The 25,774-nt window shown below is 45.1% G+C and overlaps 1 protein-coding gene across 9 annotated transcripts in view; it reads left to right on the top strand.

Moving 5' to 3' along the window:
• Window positions 1-1,273: 1,273 nt before the first annotated feature.
• The window catches only part of LRRC8D (leucine rich repeat containing 8 VRAC subunit D), a 131,193-nt gene continuing 106,692 nt past the window's right edge, over window positions 1,274-25,774 (top strand). Inside the window, exons 1-2 of one of the 9 annotated variants that reach the window (XM_070786154.1) lie at window positions 1,274-1,409; window positions 22,225-22,382. The gene's annotated coding sequence lies outside the window, so the exon portion shown is untranslated. Of the gene's footprint in view, window positions 1,410-1,664; window positions 1,837-1,878; window positions 2,275-21,628; window positions 21,779-22,224; window positions 22,383-25,774 lie in introns of those variants that run through there. The other 8 variants (XM_019957103.2, XM_019957100.2, XM_019957101.2 and 5 more) reach the window with 8 other exon arrangements.

The following is a 25,774-nucleotide window of genomic DNA, read 5'->3' as shown; positions in this document are numbered from 1 at the left end:
GGTAAAGAATCTGCCTGCAATGCGGGAGACACAGGTGTGATCCCTGGGTCAGGAAAATCCCCCGGAGAAGGAAATGGCAATCCACTCCAGTATTCTTGCCTGTAGAAGCCCATAGACAGAGGAGCCTGGTGGGCTACACTCCATTGTGTTGCGCAGAGTCAAACACAACTGAGCACATAGACTCATTACCCATTGTTCATGGAAACAGGTAGATTCAGATAAAAGGAGATATTGTGATACTGGGCTGGAACCATCTGCCATGTTAAAAACCAACACTTCCAAACATCTCTCGTGACGTTATTTCTTGATTTCTGCTTCTCCCCACCCATGAAAAAGACTTCAAATACACTTTGATCTTACAACAAAAACAAGAGGGAGAACTATCAGGTTGGGAAACACAGTTTAGTGGAGGACAAACTTTCATCTGCCTGCTTCAGACACAAGACATCTTTGGCAAAAAAGAATGGGGTGGGGGGAATCGGAGAGAGCAGACTCAGATAAAAACAATAAGTGACTCTCTCTTGCATCTTTAATAGCAGAGACAGAACAAATTAGGCAGGGAAGCTATTCGCGCCAAGATAAAGTTGTGTGTGCCCTATATCCCAGGTAAGTACGGTTGGAAGCCGCTGAAATGACTTTTCGGCAAACTTCCCCCTACCATTTCAAGGCATACCCCAGCCCCACTCCCGTCTTACTATCAAAGTTCCCAGTTGACAGGATAGCCCCAGGAAGGGTGAAGGTTCCTGAGATGGACTCTCGCCCGCCTGGCGACACTGGCCGCCGGGCATCGTGCCCGGCCCAGGTGGGCATTTCACTGATGAGCAGCTGTGGGGACGGCGAGCTCCCGCAGCCGCCCCGACCCCGCCGGGTGCACCTGCGCGCGGTGCCGCCGCCTCCCGCCGCCAGTGCCCGACCCCGGGCCTCCGAACTCACCACCCCTCCCCTCCGGTCAGCCCGCACGGCGGCGGAAGCGCCCCGATCCCCGGCAGGCACCGGAGAGCCGCGGGGGAAGAGAGCTCGCCATCACATGGAGGCCCGGGCCCGCCCCCATTGGCTGCGGCCGAGCCAGTGGCGGCGCTCGCCGGCTGCGGTTGGTCCCGAAGCTGCAGCGCCTGCACGGGCCCGGAGTCCATGTTACGCTTTGTCTAATTCCCCCCGTTACAGAGTCATGTGCTGCTGCTCCCGTCGCCGCCGCTGCCGCCGCCCGTGGTGCCCCGGCTCCTCCGCCGCGCTTCGAAGTGGCAGCCGCGGGCGGGGCCGCGGGAGCAGGGTGCAGGGCGCCGCGCGCCTCCGCCGCCCCGGCGCGTCCGGGAGCAGCAGTAGCCGCACGCCGCAGGTGATGCCGCCACCTCTCGCCTCCGCCTAAGCCAGGGCTAGGCGGCCAAAGCTGCCCGGGCTGCCCCCCCAAGGTTGGTGCGCGCCTCTCCCGGGCAGGGGCCGGGGACTGTGCCGGTGGAGCCGCGCCGCAGCCGACACGCGCCACCCCGGCGCCGGCGACCTGCCCCGCGGCGCCGCGGCCCGAGCGGAGGCTGTGGCTGGGACCTCGCGGGCTGGGGCACGCGGGCGGCAAGCGGGCCGGGCCGAGCGCTAGCTTCGTCCCCGAAGATCCTTCCGCTTTCGGCAATTTGAGCGGCGGGCGCCGGGGCCGCGGAGTGGGCCCCGTGAGAGGACCGTGCCGGCCTGCGACCGCCTCTCTCCGGCTCCCCGCCACGCGCGCTCCCTTCTCTCGCCTCCCTCCGCCCCATCGGAAGGGCGGGGAGACCCGGTTACGGCTCCGCTGATTCTTCCCGGAGGTGGGTGTTCGGTGTCTGGCCTCGTTGGCCCGCTGCCCAGAAGGTGAGCCCTTCAACTTCTCCAGAAACGCCTCTCCTCCCGCCTCCTTCCCGCGCGGGGTGGGCTGGGCTGGGAAGTGAGGGCGCGCCCCGCCCCCAGCGCGAGGGGGAGGGAGCCGGGGGCCCGCAGGTGCACCCAGCCCGCCGCGGGCCATCTCCGGGTTGGGTACCGGTATAATCCGCTTCTAGCTTGTTTGGAAGCGTGGGCACTTGGGAGCCGGACTTCTGCGCGAATCCCTTCCAGGGGCTTGGAAAGGAGGAGGATTGGGGGTGGCTGCTCAGAGAATCACACCTCCGCTGACTGGAGGGTTCATAGGGGCCTTCCTGTTTCTCTCCCCCTTTATTTGGGGGTATCCCTCACGGATAAAGAGATGAGTTTTTTTAGTTTCTTAAAAAGCCAGCTGCAGTAAAGAAGAACTGCCCCAGGTCGAGGGGAGGAGAGGTAGGTCCCTGCTGGAGAGGTGGGGTGTGCGGCCCCACTTGGATACGCAGTTGGGGTGTCTGTGTCAGAAGGTGGGGAGGTGGGGTTTCAGGAAAGAAAAAGTGCAAAGGTGAGAATGTGGAGTATTCAGGAGGTGGGCAGAAGGAGGGCGAATAGGTACTGGGGAGTCCTAGCCGACCTTGGGGCCCAACTTGAGCCCCTTGAACTCATGTATCACTTCTTCTGTTTCGCAGATTTCCTCCTTTCCTTCTCTTTGACTTAGGAAAAAAAATATTTCTTGTTGGGCAAAGAAAGGTTTGAGGACATATTTTGAAAGAGATTCAGGAGTAAAGAGAGAGCTGACTTCTGGAAACTTTTCTTTAGCAGCTTTGCTAATAAAATTCTAGTCCGGCTGCGTTTATTGAGCACCTATTACGTGTTCTGTGCTGGAGGTCGGAAGAGTCTGGGCAGCCAGGGAATTCCCGTCTGCAGTTCTAGGGAGGGCTGTTTACCGCATAAACAACCAGAGGGCGCTTCCAAGTGCCAAGAATGACTGTGATTCAGACCTTCCCCTCCTGGGTTCTGGGGCTTCTTCATGGTACAGACCTGTGGGAAGAACTCTCACCATACCCAATAAATGGCGTCTTCAGGAAGCATTTATTTTTACATCTCGTTAATACTGACCAGACACCTCCCATCAGCTAGCACAGGGTGAGAATCCTCTCTTTTCCTGTCTTCTACACCCACTGACTAAAACCCTGTTAGAATACAAGAACGAGATAGGAAGGATCCGGAGATAAAAATCAGGTAGAATAAGGTGCCGACAAAGTCTTTGGTCTCTGTCGGTTGGTAAGGGAGCTGCCCATGAAGTGATTAGGTAATCCATGGAGCTGGGAAAAAGGCAATCCAAAATCTTGAATTGGCATGGTTTATTTATATATTTGAACATTTTATCTTAGATTTGTCTCATTTCTATTGAGGGCGTCTGAGTGTGTACTTTGTTGATGAAAACCTAACACATTAGAGAGGAAGATGTCCTTACATGACCCAGTCCCCCATTCTCTTAATGATCCTGTGGAGCAGTGTATGATGCAACAGTTAGAGTATTGAGCCATATTCGTATCTTTCTCTTTCAGCCAAGGTTTACAGAATTTTAAAAACTTGGTCAAAACTTGACCTTTTCCTCCTAGTTTTTACATTGTTCAGAACTTTTTTTTGATTTTTAAAAAGTTTGCTGTGTTTAATGTCCCAATAGTACAATTATTTTGATAGCTGTATTTTGGAAGTCAGACTTGATTCAGTCTCAGTACTATAGGTATTAAATTGGCACTAACTGTGAAAACATGAAAGTTTTGTCAAACCCATGTGCTCCTGATCACATATGTTCTTGAAATGGCAGTTGGTAAGGGATTTCACCTGTTTTTCATGTATCATTGAAGCTGATATTGACATTTTGAAAAATCCAGCCAATATTTATTGAGTACCAGCAGGAAGCAGAGAACCTGAGTGGGTGTTGGGGTGCCTTAGTCAAGAAGGAGAGGATTCTTGTACTAATAGAAAGCAAGTAAGACAGTCCATGTGAGACCACCACCAGAAGCAAGGGGTGGCATTTGTTTAGGAGGCCGAGGAATACGGGATGGAAAGAGTATTTGGAGCCAGCTGGGAGTGTTTGTGCATTGTGGAAGAGGGAGGGCACATGTGTTAGGGGAAGCTTTGAGGTGTGTCATGGGTCAAAAATAGGTTTGCCTGGCTGGGACAGAGAACATGTCTGATGAAGGGAGGTAGAGAGGATGTAGTTCGTAGAAGACTTGAACCACAAGTCAGTGGTGTTAATTATTTGCTTCAAGAAGTGTGGTTCTCAACAGGGGGTTACTTTGCCTCCCAGCAGACATTTGGGATATCCGGACACGGTTGTAGTTTTGCTTGTCCTAGCTAGGAGGCAGGCATTACTGACACCTAGTGAGCAGAGACCCTGAATCTTGCTAAACATCCTGCAATGTGCAGGATGTTCCCCACTACCAAGAACAGTCCCCTCCAAAATGTCAGTAGTGCCAAAGTTGAGACACTCTGCCTAGATAGGGAAGGTAGAAGCCACTGTGAAGTGACATCTGAGAACAGGCCTCGAAGGAGGTGGTTTTGAAAAGTGAGGAAGGATCGTGAGTTGGGAAGCCAATCGAGGGGACTTCTGCAACACTCAGGCCTGAAGGGATTAGAATCTGGGCAAATTCTAATCAGAGAAAAAGGCATTTTTGAGAGATCCTGGCAGATGGGGAAGTCACAGAATTAGACTAGGCATTTTAGAGAAGTCTTGGTCTAACTTCTTTAGTAAACTCGTACTTGTAAGGCAGCATCTGTTTAAACACCGCCAGATACAGGGATCTCTCTACTTACAAAGACATGCCATCCTACCTTTGGACTGTGTGTATGATCATTAGCTGATGACTGCCTCCCTGAAACTTTGTTCTGTTGATTCCATTCCTCTGGAACGACCTACCTCCTCAGACAGTCCTGCGAAGGCGCAAACACAGAATAACGTTTCCTTCTTGCCACTCCAGCGGATTAACTTTTCTCAAAGCAAAATAGTCCTAATTCTTTTCACAGTTCTACATGGGACATGGTTTCTGCCTCCTGAGTTTGTCAGCATCTTTTATGGAGAGTTATGGTGACTGAATTGGAGAAGGAAATGGCAACCCACTCCAGTGTTCTTGCCCAGAGAATCCCAGGGACGGCGGAGCCTGGTGGGCTGCCGTCTATGGGGTCGCACAGAGTCGGACACGACTGAAGCGATTTAGCAGCAGCATGGTGACTGAAATTGAATACGGTAGTGGAGACCTGACCTGGTCTGCAAAGAGTACAGTAGGACAGCTGTTTCCTGAGATCAAGGCACAAACATCTACTTTTTGCAGCTTAAGCTTACGAAACGCCCCAGCACAGACTCGTGTTTAGGGTCTGGACAGTCAGAACTCCCAGGTATTTGTCATATTAGCTGTTGCATCCTGTGTTCATTGTGCAAGTGTGTGTGTGTGTGTGTGAAGCTGAGTGGGTGTTTTTTGTTTTGTCCCTCTTCAGTACTGTCCTATTTATTTTGGTCCAGTCTTCAAGTCTTTTGAGATTTCAAAATCTTAATTCTGCTTTCTAATCATATGAGAGAGGAGTGGAGGATGACTCTGCCAAAAGCTTTGTAGTCACTTAATATTAATACTTCATGAAATGCAGTACTTTGTTTGGCGCTGCTTGTCCTATCTGAAAGCTGGGAGTTCTGGGTGATGGAGGGGAATTCCAGGGGTTGATGAACCCCGAGCTTAGGGCATCTGAGAAATTTGTGTTTGTGGCCAAGCTACAGTGAGTTCAGTTGTTGCTAATGTTGCACCTGAAGTGCCCTTTTGATATAATTTGAGTCTGTTGCAAGCTTCTGAAATCCGTACTCCATCCTCTGGGGTCTTTGTAATTCTATTTAGACATCTGGAAGAGAATTGCCAATGTTCTGTGCAAATCTGAAGCTTGCCAAATCAGAGTTGCTTTTGAAATTTGTGAAGAAGTAAATAGGGTAATAACTGGTATTGGCAGAAACCATGTATGAGGTTTGTTCCCACTCAAGCTTTTTTTCCTTCTTCTTCTTCTTCTTCTTCTTCTTTTTTTTTTTTTTTGCTAGAATGCCTGAAATACTTAATTAGTGACAGATTTACTTTTGGGGAAGGAGAGAGAGGTGGGGTCTTAGAGACAGGCCTTTCTGCTAGAACTGAGCTTTAGTATGTCATTGGTGTAGTGTCACACTTACCAGATTTCACATATCTTCAACGAGAAGACATTAGGAAATCGCCATTCTTGGATGTCTTTTGAAGCAGACAGGACAGAAATCCTAGGTAACTTAATGCCAGGTTATCCAAATGTTCTAGATCTGCCCAGCACACTAGATTTAAATAAATTACTTGATTTAAATAAATTACTTGATTTAAATAAATTACTTGATTCAGGTAGTCACCATCCAGTAGTGTTGAGAGTGCTAGAACAAGATTCCAGATCTCATAGCCAACACATGTAACCTCTTTTGTTAGGAATGTCCATTGCGCCCAGTCCACCTGCAGACTGCCCAGGTGGTGCAGTCTGCTCGCTCTCACTTCTGTGTGTGGCCCACATGGGGAACCTGTCTGTATTCTCTGGAGATGAAACTGTTTCTATAAGAACTAGTGTTTTGTGAATTTAAGAGATTTCTTGAGTGGGGACATATTTGAAAATCCTTAGAAATTGTCCTTTTACACTTTCAAAGGCTGTATCAAAGTTGAAGTCACCTTGGAATTAAGTGTGCAGTGTATCATTTTTGTGTAGAAGGAGAGAATTTTTAATAGATGGGAATGATCAGTGCTTGAATGTGGTAGAAGAGGAAATTGAGGCCTCAGGAGGTGATGTGATTAGTGGCAGGTTACACACACAGTCATGGAGCAGGCATTAGAATCGACCTGCATGAAAGACCACAGATACAGGCTAAGGATAAAGATTACTCTGCTTGGAGGTGAGTAAACAGTGGGGTCCCTTAGGACTTATTTACATAATTGATCCAAAAGAAGGAATACACAGTGGAGTTTCTAGGTTTACAGATGACAGCGCGCTCTTCTGAATTATGAAATAGCTAACCAACGGGGATTTATTCCAGGGAAACTGCACCAGGATATGTTAGTCATCAGAAGATTTGCAGGTGTGTTTCTTTGTGGGCAAATATGAGGTCAGGTATTAAGGGGGGAATTACAGAGTTGTCATAAGATGGTTTTTGGTGGGAAGATCCAGGAAAGGGCTTCAAAAATATTTTTACAGTGTTTTCCCAACTTGTTGCAGATTAAAAAGGACGCGAAATGCTAAGCTTCATCAAAAAGATTTTGGCAACAAAACAGAAAACATAGTCATAATTGAATTTCTACTGTGCTTTGTTCAAAGCATGGGCATCTGACTTTAGGTGAGACACCAGAGCTGGAATGACCAATGTAATATACCTAGAAATAGTAGACAGTCCTGACAGAATGTAAGCTCCATGAGGACAGAGCCTTGCCCATCTGTTTTTCTGATAAAAAATATAGTTTCTAGTATCTGGAAAGAAGACAGAAGACAGCCAGGAGGAGATGATTCTGACGCCCATGAAACCGCTAGGAGAGGGACAGAGGAAACTTGGATTGTTCCCCCTCGTCCCATGTACTATTTCAGTCGGCAGCTTCCTTGTCTCCCTGCTCCGGTGCTGTCAGTGTGGTGAAGGCAGAGATGTATCTGTCTTGTGCGCCACTGATTTCCTGGTGCCCCCCCCCCGCCTGCCACAGCAGGCCCTGCGTTGATATTTGATACCTGAAGGAGTACATGAAGAGGTGCATTCCTTAAAGCCTTATAAGACATAAATTCAGGAAAGAATGTAAAAAGCTTTGCTTAGTCCTGGCTGGCATCAGAATCAGTCTGGGAAATGTTTTAAAGTTACATGAGCCCAGACCTTTCCCTACATCTTTTGGGTCAGAGTCTCTGGGAGTGAAGTTTCAATTGCATAACCTGGCATTAAGTTACCTAGGATTTCTGTCCTGTCTGCTTCAAGAGACATCCAAGAATGGTGATTTCCTAATGTCTTCTTGTTGAAGATATGTGAAATCTGGTAAGTGTGACACTATACCAATGACATACTCCAAATCACTCCAAAGTGATTCTGGTGTGAAGCCAAGACTGAGAGCCAGCGTCTTGCATAGTTGTACAGAAAGGGTGGGTATTGACACCTTAGAGAAGCTTTGAAACATTAGTGGCTGACAAGCACACAGTTGGTAGTTAAGTTAAACAAGGAGCTTTAAGGATACATTTGTGTCCTTCGAAGATGATGACCAAGACAGCAGATGGTCCACTGTGTGGCCCTTGGTGCTGCATGAGATACTACATCCTGGACTGGATGGCGTGAGGGGACCATTGTGTGGTCCATTCTGAATGCATAGTGACAGTTACACCAGCCTGTGGAAAAATAAGAATAGAGACAATGCAGCAGGCTTTTCAGTTTTAATTTTAGTGCTAAGTTTATTTAGTTGAAAGGATTTTTAAAAAAATCTTGGTTGGGATATCTTGCTTACTTTGATAGGTTATGAAAGACTGGTGATGATTTGTTTTTGGTATTATTTCTTCTAAAATCTGGCAATTTTATGACAGTCTTCTTTTGAAATTTTACTAGTCTGTGATATCAAAAGTCTGGGAATTACTGCCTTCCTGAGATGTTTGAGATGTCCGTTTCCTCCTCTTAACACCTGCTATTGGGAAAAGAGCACACATATTGATGTTCAGTTCTATCGTAAACATTTCTTAAAAAGCTTTTTTACTTTCCTTCTCTGCTTGCTGGTAATAGTTAGGAACTTCGCCAGAAAAGACTTCACTTCCACAGCAACCCATAAATCCCATTGCTAAATCTCAGCATCAACAGATCACCAAGACTGCAGTGAAGTCTACAAATCTGGGAGGAGGAAGGAGAAGTGTAGACAGCCCTTCCCTCAAGGGTGTCAGCCTCCAGGAAGCTGCCTCTGCCGAGCTCACTCAACGGAGACCAGACACATTCATGCTCTTCACATTGGGTGTGAAGTACCATCAGTCACATTCTCTTTACAGGTTGTTCCCAATCCAGTTCTAAGAAATGTTTAAATACTCAAATTCTTTCGAAAATGACCCCTGTGATTCTTGTAATAATACCCTACTTCATAAGCTTTTAAGATCAGTTTATTATCATCTATAACTAGTTTTTTAAACTTAGGTCAAGAGTTTATGGAATACTCCTAGGTAATAACAACCATCATTTATTAGGCATTTACTGATAATTCCAAACCCATGCCCTGGAATTTACATGCATTCTCATTTAATCTGCAAAACAGTCCTGAGTGGAAGATGGACTTGTTTCCACTTTAGGGATGAGGTAACTGAAGCATGAGAGGTTATGTGATTTTCCCCCCCAAAAAAAAAAAAAAAATCACAAGAAGTGGGGCAAGTGGAATTTGAAACTAGTCTTTATTTCAAAGCTCATTCTCTTACGTACAGCGTTCCTCTCATTTCTCTTAGGTTTGTTTTTCTTCATTTTATAATAATGTTTCTGTTAAAAAAGAGAATCCGATTTTGAGTCGTAAAGAGACCTTCCAGCTCGTCTGGTTCCTGCTCCTTGTTTATGGACCATATCTGAAGCACGGGCACACAGCTGAGAAGAGGGGAGCTGTGAGCTACCCTGTTGTGCAGGCCAGAGTTCTCATCAACACAGTGGTTTTAGAAATACCAGCCTGTCAGTAAAATGACTTGAATGAAAGTTGATCCTGGAATTGAGAGGGTAATTTAAAATCACTTGTTTTGGTGCTTTCTCTAGCCCTGTTCTCTTTTATCATCAATATTGGTAATAGAATGCCACTTGTAATAGCACACCAGTGCCCTCCCCCTAATTAGATCTGACTCTACAGGACTATTGTACATAAATGTAAAAGGATGTAGCTACTGTTTGGAAGGTGTGTTGTGCAAAGGTTTGCTGAATAAATGCTATCACAAGTATATGCAATTAAAGACAATCATACCCATATCCTCTGAGTTAATAATGAATCAATAAATATCCATATATTTATGTGATATATATATAGTCTGTTTCATTCATAGATTTATTATGTTCAAGTATAGTCATTTCAGTGGAGTGAATTCACTCTGAGTTTCTACTTTAATGGTTTTATTTTTCATATTAATGTTTAGCTAATAATAAAGTACAAATTGTAAAATGGTCTGCAGTGTTACACAGCTTACACAACAAATCCTCTTCCTACATGCACACACCACACATACAGCCTTTCTCTTTAACTTAGTGCTTATCAAGTATTTCTTTACTATGGGACATTTTCCTTTTTACTTAGTTGTAAGTTCTTTTCCTTATGAATTATACCTGGAAAATTCTGTACCAAGGAGAAACTTTCTAATTACCCCTGTAAGTTCTGCGCTAACCAGAGAGAGAGTTGGAGTTGGATATTAGCTATGGTCTTAGGCATATACCAAACACTGCCTGAAGTGGGCCTCACGTGAGATGACTTAGGCACTTGGTATTCACCTCAGGGTAGAGTGATGGGGGTGGGGGAGTGGGGGCAGGCCTGGACTGAACCAGAAAATGCAGGTCCTGTAAAGGGGGTCCTGTTCAGCCAGTCTATTCAGCAGCCAACTGTTGCCATATGAGAATGTGGGCCAGTCTTGACAGATCTTCACTGGAAGCCAGAAATCTGGATTACTTAAAAATCTCCTGATTTTGAAAGATTGGCTAAGCTCAACATTTGAAAAAGAACTTCCTGCAGACCCAATAAAATAGCTTTGTGGGTTGGATAGAGCCTGTGATCTTAGGCCCTTAGAGATAGATAGCTCTTTAGTGGCCAGGTAAATGGAAGCAGAGGATTCAACAAAAAGCATAATACACTTTTAAAAAGTTGAAACAAATGAAAACTTGATGTCATTGTTTTGTGTAACCCCCTGCCCCCGCCTTCCACCCCCCCCCACACACACAGAAAGCAGAACAAAGCAAACCAAAATCCCCATACTTGTCAATGTAATAATTTCTGCTCTTTAAATTTGATTTATTATATCCAGAGTAGATGTATTTGATGGGGTTTTCCTTCTAAGGAGTAATGATTGAGGGAGAAATATGTAGAGTACGGGAGCAAAGCAGGTAGAAGATACAGCTGTGGGAGGCAAGTGGCCCTAGAAATACCGAACACAGAGTAAGAGCCGCTGGAGGTGAAGAAAGATCATCTATCCCAGAAGAGAAGAGGAAGATTTCTTTGTATCTTAGAATTGATTTGGGGGGTAATAGGAGAGAAATGAGAAAGAGGAGGCCTTACCTGAGAAGGGAAAATTGTGATCTGATACACATTTAGAAGCAGTGCAGAACCTCTGTGGGTAGGCGGGGGCTATTGTCTTGCCATCCCTCGTGTGCACGTCAACTCGTGGCTTCTGCAGAAGGAGAATTGGAGTGTAAATGAAAGGAGAATATAGAGTGAGGAAAGGAAGGGGGATAGAACAGCTGGCATCATAAAGTAAACCAGGAAAATTGAAAATGTTTCCGTTGTACAAACCAAGACTCTTCCCTGCCCCTCTCCAGAGCACAGCATTGTTTTGAGGGGTTATGCATGATGGCCTCCAGCTCCGAGATGGCTCTGGACACCAGCTTGCTTTGCTCATGGGGAGTTGGTGTGCTTGGCACCACTTGACACTGCCCCCACAACCCTTCCGTGTGAAGTTGGTGGCAGCGGGGGCCACATCTGCTCCACCAGGCACGCTGCTTGGAGACCAGTGTGGGCTGTGTTTTAGCCTTTCTTTCCCTGAGCAGGACACAACCCCAGACCAGTGCTGTGACCCTTCCTTCTAGTGCTGCTGTCTTTAAGTTTTATCTGCTCTTTTGGGGAAGAATCCTTCCATTGTTTAATCTGTTGTATATACGCCCTCTCTGAGAGAAGAGAGGTGATTTTTAGCAGAGCTCTGTGTCTAGCTGAGTCTAGACTTTTAGCCTGAAAGGGGATTTTTAAAATCATTTTTTCCCTCAATCATCCCAGGGATAGCCCATTGTTCCTGGAATTCCAACATTTTATGGGGAAGATAATCTTTTGATTCATCAGGTTTTATCCCAGTCCTTAGGATTGTCATCCCAACGTGATCTGGACCATGTCTTTCTCAACTAGTATAACTTTAAATTTTTAACACTTAGGTTGCTTTCAGATATAAAGTGAATTTAAAAATTTTCCCCTTCGTTAGTTAGCTTAATGCTATAAGTGTCTTGTTTTTTTCCTCAGTGTGGAAGCCTGTTTGTAGTGTTGAGAAAAATGGGTGCAGATTTACTTGCACCGTTGCTGGGAAGAAGGAAAATTCTTTAGATTCCACTGTTTGTTCTTCCAGGGACTCTAGTCCACAGATGGAAATCCTGGAGGATCCTGTCAGGAAGTGAAACTTGTGAATAAATCTTTGTGCTGTTTTAGGGCATTATGGATTAACAACTTGTCTAAGAAATCTTCTTTAACCTTCTAAAACACACTTAAAAAAAGAACTCAATCATGGAGACTAATCTATTCTGGAAATAATAATAGGAAGCACTTGCTTGTACTTACACGTGCCTGGCACTGTTGGAGCACTTTATGTGTTTTTAGCTCACGTACTGCTCACAACAGCCCATTTTGTAGCAGAGGACGGCAAGGCCCAGTTCCCCGTCTGGCTGCACTTTCCCATCTCTGGGAGCAGCCAAGGGACTCAAGACCTCAGAGCTGGAGGTGGCAGAGCTGTGATTGGAACCCAGGCATTCATGGTCTGAGGACTGCATTACAGCCTCTTGTACTCTTCTCGTGGGCTTCCCTGGTAGCTCAGCTGGTAAAGAATCTGCCTGCAATGCAGGAGACCCTGGTTTGATCCCTGGCTCGGGAAGATCTGCTGGAGAAGGGATAGGCTACCCACTCCAGTATTCTTGGGCTTCCCTGGTGGCTCAGACGGTAAAGAATCCGCCTGCAATGTGGGAGACCTGGGTTCAATCCCTGAGTGGAGAAGATCCTCTGGAGAAGGGAAAGGCTACCCACTCCAGTACTCTTCTCTTGTCAAGGATCTCAAGTAAGTCTTAGAATCTTCTTTTGCTTTCCCCCTCACTTCACCTTTATCAAGATCAGGGTTTGATTAAAACAAAAGGAAAAAAAATTATACTCCTTCCCTAACACTTCATCCCCAAACCAAATGAGCAAACAGCATGGTCAGTAGATATTTTCCATCTCGGCACAGAAACTAAAGGGTCTTCCTGGAGTCCTGTCCTGAGACACCGGATTGATCCCTCTAAGGGCTGCAGGTGGGGCCTCCTTGCTGTGACAGTCCTCATTCTTTGCACCAGAATTGTTTTTAAGAGGACAAAAACTACCTTACCTTTACAACTTAGGGATTTGGTGAGCTTCTGAGAATGTTTTAAAAATTGTTTTCACACTTCATAAAGGACAGTGGGAAGGGCCAAGGGTTTGGAGCTTAGAGGACTTGAGTATTGGTCCTGTCACTTCCCTACTGACTGGACTTCTTGGGACTTGGGTTTCATCCCCTGTAATTGGTGGAGAGGTTGATAACAGCAACAGGATTGATTGTGTGGGATAAGCTGCATACTACACGTGATGATGTTTTACCGACAACAGTGGCCATGTGTATTGGGCATTTGGGAACCAGCGTGTTCTTTGTGAGTCTTGGAGTCTCCCTCATGGGTGGGTGGTGATGAGCTGGATGCCTGGGAGTTATTGGGAAGGTTGGCGTTGATCTGAGCTTCTCTCCTTTCCTGTTCCCTCCTTACCTGTGTTCCAGAGTGACGATAATGTGGGTGTCGACTCAGTTTCTGGCCCAAACTCCTTTTCCTTGGTTTTCCCCCCTCCTACTTTGGGCTCGCCTCCAGTTTGCCTACAAAGTGCTGTTTGTTGTGAGGGTGAAGCAGGCATTTCTCTGGGCAGCGACACTGTGGCTGCAGGCAGTTACTGTAGTTCAAAGCAGAAAGCCAAGCTGGAGTAGGAGGGACAGACAGGGCTTGTTCGTTAGAATTTTGTACATTGATTTTTGAAGGAAAGAAAGGGGATTAAGAGATGACTTCTCAATAGAAATGTTATGAAATGCCCTTCATAACAAAATTGGGCAAGGAGAAAGGGCTTTAAGAAATTTTAAGAAATCACTGTTTATCACTTTGAAAGCAAATGCTTTTTATTTATTTATTTTTGAGTGGAAGCACATGCTTTTGGAGCTCTTCTGTGATGTGTCTGTGATGTATTCTAGTAGGGAGGGAAACAAAAGTTGATAAAGAATACTAACAGCTATCATCTTGGCACATTTTATGTGGTCTGCATTGGGCCGAACACATTTCTTGTTTTATGCTCAAATCAGTCGTGAAGGTAGGGCTCCTTCTTTGTGGCTCCCATTTCAAAGATCATAAGATTGAGGCTTATAGTGTTTAAATAACCTACCAATGGTTACAGTGCTTGTGAGTAACTAAGAAAGTAAACTTTGAAGCTGTCTGACTCTCATCCATGGTATGAGAAATGAGTGAGCTCCGTGGCCCTGCTCTCTGGGGGAGACCAGTCCACAAGCAGTTCAGTGTCATTCAGTGCAGCATGCGGTATATGCTGTCATTTGTGCACGAGCTCACTTTTTGGACATTTGCTCAGAGGAAAGGGAGACTGATTTTGGCTGGAAAGATCAGAAAAGTTTTCACAGAGAAAAATAACTTGAGCAGCCCGGACTTGAATGATGAGAAAGATGGTGACTGGTAGGGAACGGGTGGGTAAGCTGAGGGAACATTAGGGCAGTGAGTGCCAAAGATGTAAAAGAAGCATGTGATGTGTTTGCGGAATGGTGCAGTGACAGAGTGAGGGATGTGGGAGCCAAGGAGGGCAGAAAAGTAGTTTGGGACACATCACAGAGGGCCTCAAGTGTCCTGCTAAGGAATTTGGACTTCATTCCGTTGCCTTTGAAGGTTATTCCATTAAAGCTTCTTGAGAAAGGAAATCATTTAGTCTCTATCGTGGCTGGTTCTGGTGGCAGAGTCTAGAAGGGAGTAGAATGTCTGCAGCAAAAGTTCCCCAACCAGACTACAACATAGGGTCGCCTGCGAGTTTCTTAAATGTATAGATAATGGGAACATCCCATGCTACTGGCAATCCCTCCTGCCCTAGACATAGTATTTAAAAGCCTGCAGATGATTCTGAGTGCAGTCAGATAAGGGACCTCTAGCCTTTAGCTCGGAGAAGGCAATGGCACCCCACTCCAGTACTCTTGCCTGGAAAATCCCATGGATGGAGGAGCCTGGTAGGCTGCAGTCCGTGGGGTCACTAAGAGTCGGACACGACTGAGCATCTTCACTTTCACTTTTCACTTTCATGCATTGGAGAAGGAAATGGCAACCCACTCCAGTGTTCTTGCCTGGAGAATCCCAGAGATGGGGGAGCTTGATGGGCTGCCGTCTATGGGGTCGCACAGAGTCAGACACGACTGAAGCAACTTAGCAGCAGCAGCAGCCTTTAGCTATTCTGAGGCCAATTGTGAGTTTGTCATCATATCATCACCTGTCATCAATCTCATTTTTAAACCTTAGGAGGGGGCCAGTAATCAAACCTTGGAGAATATCTGTTTAGGTTTTATCACTTGCTTGTTATTCTGTATATATATTAAATAATCTCAGAATGTCATCATTTTCACATAAATTTCCCACCCATATTGAGAATGCACTATGTATGGCTTTAATCTTCATGCCTTTGTGTTAAGTCCCCTACCCCACCCCTTTCTTTAATTTCAAATGAAATGGATCATGTAGCATTTCCTTGGTGACTGTCCCTTCATTGACAGTCTCTCATGAGCTATGGGGTCCACTGTGTGGGGCATGGTTTCTACAGAGCTAATAGTTCAGTTCTTCAGTCTCTTAGGAGTTGAATGAAATGATGCTCACTTGTGCATTTCCTGGGACCTAGCGTGAATTAGGCCTTTTTTTTCCCCCCAAATGTCTTGGACCTCTCCTACTTCCGTTTCTTGATTTCTAAATCTACCAGGAAGGCAAACAGTTCTACCAAGGGAAAAGCAATTTCTCAACATTAAAAAAATTAGAAATGATAATTTATGCTTAAAAAAATAATGTTAGTCCAAGTTTTTTGCTCTCTTCCCTCTTCCTTCTCCGCTGTTCTTTATCCTGCCGTGTGTTTGCAAACCATTCTCATGACCTTCTGCCGGAGCGGCATATTTGTAGCAGGGCCAGATTATACATACACTACTGACTTTTTCATCTGACCTCTAAATTCAGCCTCTGAGCCCCTTCATTTCTTTGAGTTTTGCTAACAAAGTCTTCTCGTTGAAAGGAATATCATTTCCCATGGAACCTTACTGATGGTCCATGCAATAATAGGATCATGCTTTTTGAAATTCAGATGGAAGGTCCTAAAATCTTAAACATATCCAGTTTACTGTTGCTTACTTTACTTAGTTCAGTCTTGGCATTTCAGGTCCAGAGGCAGTTACTACCCAATGGGCACTCTCAGCCCCTCCCTGAAAATTAAAGGGAGCACAAAAATAAAACCAAACTTCTTGTTTTTCTTCACCTCTCTGTTAATTTAACTGAGTCAGTTGGCTTGCCCTCATTTGCCCTTTTCACAGCTCCCAAATTAATGGTATGTGCAAATTTGATTATAACAGGGTGGACAATTCCTAAGTTACTTTTGACTACAAACTGAATACTGTTCCTTGTGGTTCTTTTCTTCATCACACTGGTATATATAACCGGTGTTTTTCTTTCCAGCCTGCTTAACTCCTGTGTGGATCTGGTAGCCACTTAAGTTTCAGTTGATTTGGAGATCCTGATTGTATGGGACACTGTATCAAATGCTTCATCAAGATCAAAGCAGGGGGAGTGCACTGCATTCCCTCCCCTTGCTCATTCAGTTGTGTTGGAGGCAGGCAGTCCTGGAGCCTTAAAATCCAGGATTCTGGTCAGGGTAAGGAAGCAGCCCTTCTTCCCAACTTTACTGTTCTGCAAATATCTTTTCCTTTCTTTCCATGATTCATTTATTCAGCAACATGTAGCAGGTGCTATATCCCTGACCCTGCCTAACCAGTGGTTACATTCTTGCTGCAGGAAAGGAAACCTCTGAGCCTTTCACTTCTCTTCTTCTGCCTTATCATGGGAGTATTCCCCATGAACTTTAAGGCTGGAGAAGGCAAGTCCAAGCCAATTGTGTCTCCTTGGTTGTAAAATGTGTTGGTTAAAGGTAGATTCTCTGGCTGGCTAGGCTGCCCATGGTCTGGTATTTGCTAGGTAGTATTACTTTAGGCAAATTATTTAATAGCTCTCTGTCTGTTTCCTGGTTTGTAATATGGAGGTAATGGTAGTTCTTGCCTCAAAGTGTTGTCAGGAATAATTGAGTCAGTACGTGTAAAGTGGTTGGAATTTGTTTAGCTAGGTTTAGTTTAAAACTTGATGAATAATCTTTCAAAAGTTTATAATAACATTCTGGATTTTCCAGGCACTTTGTTTCTCTTTCCTGCTGTTGGCCTTAGTCACGCCACTACAGGCAAAGGAAGGGAAATGAAGATGAAACTGTCCAACTTTGCCACCTTGTAAGGCTCCATTTTAATAGATAGTTGAGAATTGATATATCAGTAGACAGTGATGTGTGTGACTTCTTCCCTATCAGCTCACCTAGTGCTAGTTCCCAATGTGTAATTGTGCAGATATTTAGGTATTTTTAAAATCCTTTTAAGAACTTTATTGTCTTAGTAATAAGTACTATATTCATTTGACCTGTTAAGACGAATTATTTTAAGTTGTTGGATTCTTTAATACATTATTTTTAAAGGATGCCCAAAGAGAATTTTTTAAATATTTTTTTAATAAGGAGGCAGAGATACCCACTACAAAAGATGAATAGACAAAACATGCCTTCCAAAGAAAAATATCTTACAGGACACTGTTTAGTCTACACAATACACATCATGATCAACAGTCAGTAAATAACTCAAGGCTGTTCATGCTCACAGTCTGTGCCAGGAGCAGTTTGAATACTTTAACTTATGTACAAGTATTTGCATCTAAGCTAAGCCTTCATGGTTCCTTGCTAATATTTCATATTTATACTCACTAAATCACAGTACATCAGTCATTGTGACCCACTTTACATATATATTTGCATTCTAAGTTGGAAAAATGTATGAAGATTTTGTCCATTACAATTTGACCAGTGGATCTTTTTTATTATTTTATTAAACACTTGTCAGCTGCAACCTAAGATCAGATTAAACCTGATTTATATTGACATATTGCTAAAAATCAGTTGCCCGTTGCAGAATACATTTATAGTTTACACTTTCAAAAAACTTGGCAAGGGGATGAAGTCACAGGATGTAGTTGAGAGAGAACATTCCACGTTGTGTTTTAAAAGTGAGAGTCTTCTGAGGAAAGGATGTGTAGCACAGAATAATAAATCCACAGCCAAAATGCACCTACTCATGTCTCCTCAAGAGGAAGAACAGACCCAGGGTGAATTTTGGCTCCATTACCTACTGCTTTGAGAAAATGACTTAACATCTATGAGCTCTGCTGCTTCTAACGCGGTGGTAATGAGTCCTCCCTGCAAAGGCAGTTCTGAGAATCCAGTGAGGCAGTGCACCTGTGGGTCCTATGTAAATAGTACTAATTCTGCTCAAAATGTGTGTGTGTTGAAGTACACATACCAGCTCAGGCCTGTAGCCATCCTGGCCTGTGTTTCTGACTTGCAGCTGGGTCTCCCAAGTCAGGCTGCAGGTGTTCTAGGTAATGCTTTCCTTCTCAGCTTCCTTAAAGCCAGGGAACTCTGTGCCCAAAAGGGAGCCTAAACCATCTTGCAGGCAGACTTTTTTTTTTTTTTTTTGCTGCATGTTTGCCATGGGAAATGATACTCTGGCTCCTTGAAAATGGCTAATAACCCTCTGTGGGTAAATGCCAATCAAGCCAGCCAGTTGGCTCTGAAGACGTCTTTCTTGAAAACCAAGGTCCTGGTCTTGCAGAGGCCGGGAAGTGAGTGTGAGTGCCAAAAAACTCCTTCCCAGAAGAGCCTGTTGCATGTGCTACCCTGGAAGTGGAGACAGAGACAGGGATGCCACTGTGAAGGCTGCTGGTACAGGCAGGCAATCTCTTAGGTAACCAGATGGCTTGTCATGTTTCTTTTTTTGTTTGCAGAAAATCCTGTAATAATGGCCAGGAATCCTCACACAGAGAAATCGCATAGCAGACATTTTTAATTGTCAAAGTAAGGACTTCCTCTTTGAAGATGAAGAAAGATAAGGAACATCATTTTTGGATATGAGTTTATCATCTCCCCCTCCACACCCGTTAGTCCTGAGGAAAGCGGTCTCTTGTCACTTAATTTGGAGCTTCAAAAATGGCTTTCACACCCTTGCTGTATTCATCCATGGATTGTGGTACTTAGGGAGTGGAGACTTGAAAAATTAACCTCCAGTATTCTTCCAGAATCAGTTTTATTTTTTGTGGTGTCATTTGTGCCTACCCAGGAGCATTTTTCCCTCTTTTTATGAGGTTGTTGTTTTAATATTTTTTTCCCTACTTAACAGTGGCAAACAAGAAACAATTTCCATGAAATACAGAAGGAGCAGGAGAATAGCTGAGCCATGGGAATGTGCGATATGATGCTTAGGCCTTGTGATGGTTAGGATACATATATGTGGGGAACAGATGCAATCTTAGGAGTCTTGCATTATCCAGACTATGAACTTTGGGATCCATACAGCTTGACTTGAGCATGTTTCCTTTGCTTTGTCTCAAGAATTTAATTTTTCTTTAGAGGTTTTTCCTTCAAGGCTCTTGGATTAATAAATAATAGCAATGAAGGCAGGGATACCAAAAAGTATTTCAAAATAGAATTGTATCCAAAACATAGTAATTATCATTTTTTATTTTTTTAATGAGAGAGAATTGAGAGAAATTTGAGTTAACTGCTCTCTGTCCCCCTTCTCTCCCAGCGGGTACTTTGTGGGAAAGAAATATCAGGGCTTTTGGACAAAACATTAAGTTTGTGAAAAGAAATGAAAAGTGGACAGGTCAGGAAAAACAAGGGACTTCAAGAAGGAAAATGACAGCAGCAGAGGCAGAGCTGGACCCTAAAAGGATGCTAAGAGCCCTCAGGAGGTTTTTTAGTATTAGCCCTCATGACACTGTGCGGACCTGAAGGATGGGAAGGCATCTGCTTCTGCTCAACCCCTCCTGGCACACTTGAACTGTCCTTGGCCTTGACTTACCCACTCTGGAGTTCCCAGAGGCTGTGCTGCTGAGTAAGGTGGCAGGGAAGGGCAAATGAGACACAGTTCACGGGAGACAAGACAAGAGCACTCACTTTCTCCCTCACTCTCCCCCTCAAATGTCTGGGGTCTCACTGTTGCCACGATTCTTAATCTCCTTTTAATACATACTCTTTCTTGGCTTGTCAAGAGGCTAATAGCAGCATGCTATTGACAGGTGAGTGTGAACTAAGTGCTAAAACAGAAGGAAATGAAAAGAGAGAATTTCAAATTTCATCAAGAGTGGAGTTCATGCGTGTTTTGTTCATTTTGTGTGGGTGTGGTTTTTGTTTGTGTGTTTGTTTGCCTTCGTCTTAAAAGAGCCCAGTTAGAGTAAAAGAATTCAGGGAACAAATATTAGTCAGCAGATTAGGTTCTGAACTGAGCAGACTTTGTACCTTGGCATATAAGTGGCTGTCCCATAACCTTCTGAACTTTTGCCAGTGAATGGTTCTGAAAAGGCTGACAGAGCCAGTGGTAGATAATGGTAAAGAGCACAGTGTCCTTTGCTTGAGTCATCAAGGTACATATAATTCAGGTGGGTAAGGAGCCCAGCTAGTGTGATGGAGTGATAGTATGGACTTGCAGGCTCAGTGGGAGACAAAGGGATGGATCATGGATAGTCACTGGGCTTGATTTTTCCCTGAGAATTCATGATTGTTTTGAGAATTAGAGTGTAGAGGAAGTGGCGCAGACTTTATACTTAGAAAAGACCTCTCCACTTGACTACTTTTTAGCTGAGACATCGGGATAGATACTTAACTTTTCTGACCCAGTTTCCTCAATTGGGAATGTGAGAATAGGACTTTTGCAGATCTATTGGGAAATATTAAGATTTAAGGGAGTTTAAAATGAGATGCTAACACTGAGCAGGAGCTTAATGTCCATCAGTTTCTTTCTACTTCAGTCAAAATTGAACTTTTCATGTAGAATAATCATTCATTATATACTATTCTCCATGTTGAGTTTTGAAGCGAGAATAACTTTTATTTAAGCCATCACCTTGATGATAAAAGAAGCTGTTGATCAGAGACAGTGCTTTAAGTGCCTGGCAACCTGATGGATTCTTGGGCAAGGGCAAGCACGGTAGGGATGAAATTGTTCTCACTTGCAAGCCCAGAAGCTGGGCACTGAACGCTCCTAGAGCGGGCACACTCTGCTTATGGCAGATTCTTAAACAATTTGTTAGCAGGACCCTGAGGTCTGAGTGAACTCCGGGAGTTTGTGATGGACAGGGAGGCCTGGCCTGCTGGATTTGTGGGGTTGCAAAGGGTCGGACACGACTGAGCCACTGAACTGAACTGAACTGAGGTTCACCTAAGTTGGAGGGTAACAAAATGGACATAAACCCAGAATTTGGGAACTGCTTAGTGATTTGTACGCCCAGAGAAATACTTGTTTTTTGGAAGAATGCACTATATGCATTCTTCACTATATGCTGATCTTTCATGTGGAATTGGTATACATAAATATTAGGGCACTGTGCAGCTAAGGGTCTCAGTAGAGAGGGAGCCTAGGAACACAGAATACTTTTTTTTTTTTTTCCTTCTTTTTCTGGCAGTTCGTGTCTGCTGCGGGCACGTTCTCCCGTTTGAGTCAGCCAGGCGCAAGACAAGTCTTTTCCCATCCTGAAGCTCTTTAGGCTGCTGAGCTGGAATAGATATACGGGGATGTGACTCTTAAACTTTAAAATCCAGCTTCCTCTCCCCTGGTAAGGATTGTCGGTCTTTATACCGTCCCCTCGTCAGATTTCCACCCCCCACTCCCACCCCCGCCCCGGGGGCGGGAAGGAGAGGAGAGGAAAGGAGGAACCCCTAGGCAGGCAGGCAGGCAGGCGGACGGCGTGGAGTTGACTTAGGTAGCGCGGGGAGGAGAACCCAGGCGGGGGCTGGAAACGGAAGGGCTGCCAGCGCGCCGCGGGCGAGGCGGCCGGCAGGGGGAGGCCGGGCCGCGGGGCGGCCACCTCGCGGGCCGCCGGGGTGGCGGGTCGCCCGCCGAGGAGAGTGCTGGGGGCCGCCGACCGTGCGAGGCGGGCGGCGGCGGTTATGCAACCCGCAGCCCCCTCGGCCGCCCTCCCTGCCCGCCTGCCTCCCTCCCTGCCTCCGCTCGGCCAGCGCTCGGATCTCTCCCGTTCTTTCTCTCCCCTGTGTGTTTCAGACAGGAAGTGCACGGCCGTCTGTAACGTGCTGCCGGGTCCCAGGATGGAGGAGTGAAGCCCCCGCCGCATCGCGCCGGTCCCAGCTCGCGGAGCCCGCCAGCAGCCAGTCCCCGGAGAGGAGAGCGCCCTGAGGGTGCAGGGTGGCCGCCTGGTCCAGGTGCGAGGCCGGGTCGTGAGCCCGCGGGCTGGGCGCTGGGCTGTCACTCAGCCGATCTGCAGCTCCGTGCTGCAGCCTCACTCGCGTGCATTTTCTACATTGTGCGCCCCTGGCTGCTTGCTTTTTCGGAGGGTCTCTCCAAACTCTGTGGCTGTGCTGCCTGTGGGGTGCAATGGACACGGGCGCAAACGCGCGCGGCAGCACGCGGAGCCCGGGGACCTACCCTGCTTCCTCACCCACTCACTCTAGGCGGGAGCTTTCCAGGCAGGACTGACTGTGCTTGGGAGGCTTCCTGAGTCCTTAGCTGCCCTCTCCACCCTTGCCTGTCTTCCTCCTGCCGCCTGAAGCAGCGGCTCTTTGTTCTTCACTTTGTTCCCTGGGCCGGGAGTTATTAACAGTATTGTGAGTGGGTGGGGTGGGGACCTAGGGGAGAAAGAGGATGAGTTGAGGGTGATGTGTGAGGTGGAGAGGGAAGCAAGAGTCCTGGTGTCCAGACTCAGAAATCCTACTTCTTCAGCCAGTGGAACAGAGGAGTCCAGGCTCTTTGCTTTCCATTCTGGGAGAGCCAGACTGTCAGGACCTAAGGGAATTGGTGATGCACACACACACACCGGAAAGGTAGTGACCAGGAATGAGGGGCAGCTAGTTGTGAGATGTTTAGTCTGGTGTCTGGTTTGTTAACTCCAGTCGTGGTTTCTTAGCCAGGCTCCCTTACTGACACAGAGGTACTTTTAAAGGTAGGAGCCTGACATCTTTATTCATTAAATGCCATTTTTCATCAGAGTAAAACTGAGAATGAGTTTTCTCAAATTCACTAGGTAATTACAATTCACATGCTTGTCTTGCTCCGTCTCAGAAGTGCAGAGGTGAAGAACAAAATGCTAGAGCAAAAGTTGGTTTTCTGCACAGACTTTCTGCTTCTTCATTTCTCTGGCAGCTCCTCTCTCCAGGGACTAAATCAGATGGACTTCTCCCCACCTCCCCTCCCCCAGTGAAAGCCCAGCCTTGTTTTCCTGCCTTTATTTATCTGTCTGGTTGAATTCCAGCCTTGCAGAGGGACACCAGGGGAGGTGTGATGGTTGAGGAGAGTCAGTTTGGTAGGAAGATTGTAGCCTCAAGTTAAATGTTTGAATGATGTTAAGCCAGTGACATCGTCTTTTACTTTGTTTTGGAAGAAGGGATCCAAGCAAATGACTGGAGGGAGAAAAAGGAAATTCCGCAAAGAGGGGTCTCTTTTTGTAGCAGGGAGGGAAAATGCACAATCGCAGTACTGTGTACACTTAGCCCCTTCATCATATTGGGCACTTGAGCTTCCTCGGAAAGCAAAGCCTAAATTCATGATGTTCTATGTTCATCATACCCGTCCCCCCTCCATGCTGAATTTTTTATAGTAAAACATATTTATTACATAATTGATTTTGCTTTGAAAGGAAAATCTTTGGTAGTTTCTCAGCCTGGTAAATTTGTACTTTCCCCTCCCTTCCCCTTTGTTTTTCTTTTTAGCAGCATTGAGGTAATTTGAATTATAAGATCCCATTATTCCAATAATCCTTCAGAACTTTAATCTCTTAAAATGCAGCTGCTTTGAGCATTGTGATATTATCAGTAATTGGTATAACTGTGTGAGCATTAAGTAACCAAGATACACTATGAGCACTGAGCAATTAATTTTATCTTTTTTTAGATAGATGTAGACTTCTTAAATTTGATTTTCATATGTCTGTGTTTGTGCCTCTTCTTGCCAAATGCGTCATGAGATTAAAAGTGAAAACAAGTCATTAAGAGAGACTCTTGAAAGGAAAGACCTGTTCAACCATTTGTCTCTATTTTTTATACCCAGGTATACTCTTAGCCCTCTGGTTCATTAATTTACTTGAGGACTTTCCTCAGCATCTGTCATTCTGTTTCAGGTAAAATAGAACAGCCTTTGTGACCTCTCAAACTTATCCCCTACTTAGGAACAGGATTTATTCCCACTCTAGTGGAATTTAATAATAACTAAATAATAACCCAGGAATAATAATATGTGGCCTTTAGATCCTTATTTTCTGTTTGTTGTTGTTTAGTCAATAAGTCGTGTCCTATTCTTATGACCCTATGGACTCCTCTGTCCATGGGATTTCCCAGGCAAGAATACTGGAGTGGGTTGCCATTTCCTTCTCCAGAGGATCTTCCTGACCCAGGAATCAAACCCAGGTGTCTTGCATTAGCAGGTGGATTCTTTACTGCTGAGTCACCAGGGAATCCCCCTATTTTCTGTTTGCTGCTGCTGCTAAGTCACTTCAGTCGTGTCCGACTGTGTGTGACCCCGTAGACGGCAGCCCACCAGGCTCCCCCGTCCCTGGGATTCTCCAGGCAAGAACACTGGAGTGGGTTGCCATTTCCTTCTCCAATGCATGAAAGTGAAAAGTGAAAGTGAAGTCACTCAGTCATGTCCGACTCTTAGCGACCCCATGGACTGTGGCCTACCAGGCTCCTCTGTCCATGGGATTTTCCAGGCAAGAGTACTGGAGTGGGGTGCCTTTGCCTTCTCCTCATTTTCTGTTTACAGAGAGCATTTTTCTCCATTTCATTTGTAATGTATTTTTTCTTCTGACAGTCTGAAACAGGATTCATTTATTCCATTTGATGGAGAGAAGAAACTGAGGCTGATAAAATGTGACTTGTCAATGGTCATAGTAGTAAATGGACATGCTGGGACTTGAACAGGGGTCTTAACGATTTATAACGCTCGGCTCCCTTGAAATCTGGAAAGTTGCTGCCTAAGGCAGAGATGGCAGTGATGATTCAGATGATCTTTCACCTTTCTAAAGGAGAGCTGATAAACACTGACTTGAGATTAACTTTACCTAAATCTTTAGGTCTTTTCCCATTGCTCTCTACCCAGAGTTTAAGGGGTTTTATTGTTTTGTTTTTTTCCATCTTTTACATTTACACTTCCTCTGTGTTGGTGACTAGATTTAGCTGTGTTTGTATCATTGTGACTTGCTTTCTGCTGCCAAAATTCTAATGGCAGGTTTTAATTTACAGATATCTTGTCAGGTCCTAGTTTGAAAGGTCAGATTAGCATATATTAACTTCTTAGAATAAAAAAACACTTCTGGTTTACCCTTAGGACACAGTTTACATCCCAGAAAAGAAATGATAAATTAATAAACGATGTATATAACTCTCTCCACACCCCATTACCCTACATACATTATGACTACCTTACATAGCCCCCTAACCTCTCTATCCCCAGTTCAGGATAAGTTACTGAAAAGCTTATATTATAGAAAGATGTGGCCAAATCCATATATACTTTATGTATTAAATATTTTTGTAATACTCCCTAGACAGAAATGTTTATTTTTCTTATTTTTGCAGTGTTTAACATTGAGGCTGTCTTTAGC

Source organism: Bos indicus, chromosome 3 (genome assembly GCF_029378745.1).
Source record: "Bos indicus isolate NIAB-ARS_2022 breed Sahiwal x Tharparkar chromosome 3, NIAB-ARS_B.indTharparkar_mat_pri_1.0, whole genome shotgun sequence".
In the NCBI taxonomy this organism is placed as follows: Eukaryota; Metazoa; Chordata; class Mammalia; order Artiodactyla; family Bovidae; genus Bos; species Bos indicus.
Note: the sequence above shows the minus strand (reverse complement) of the source record. Positions and strands in the feature narration are given on the sequence as shown.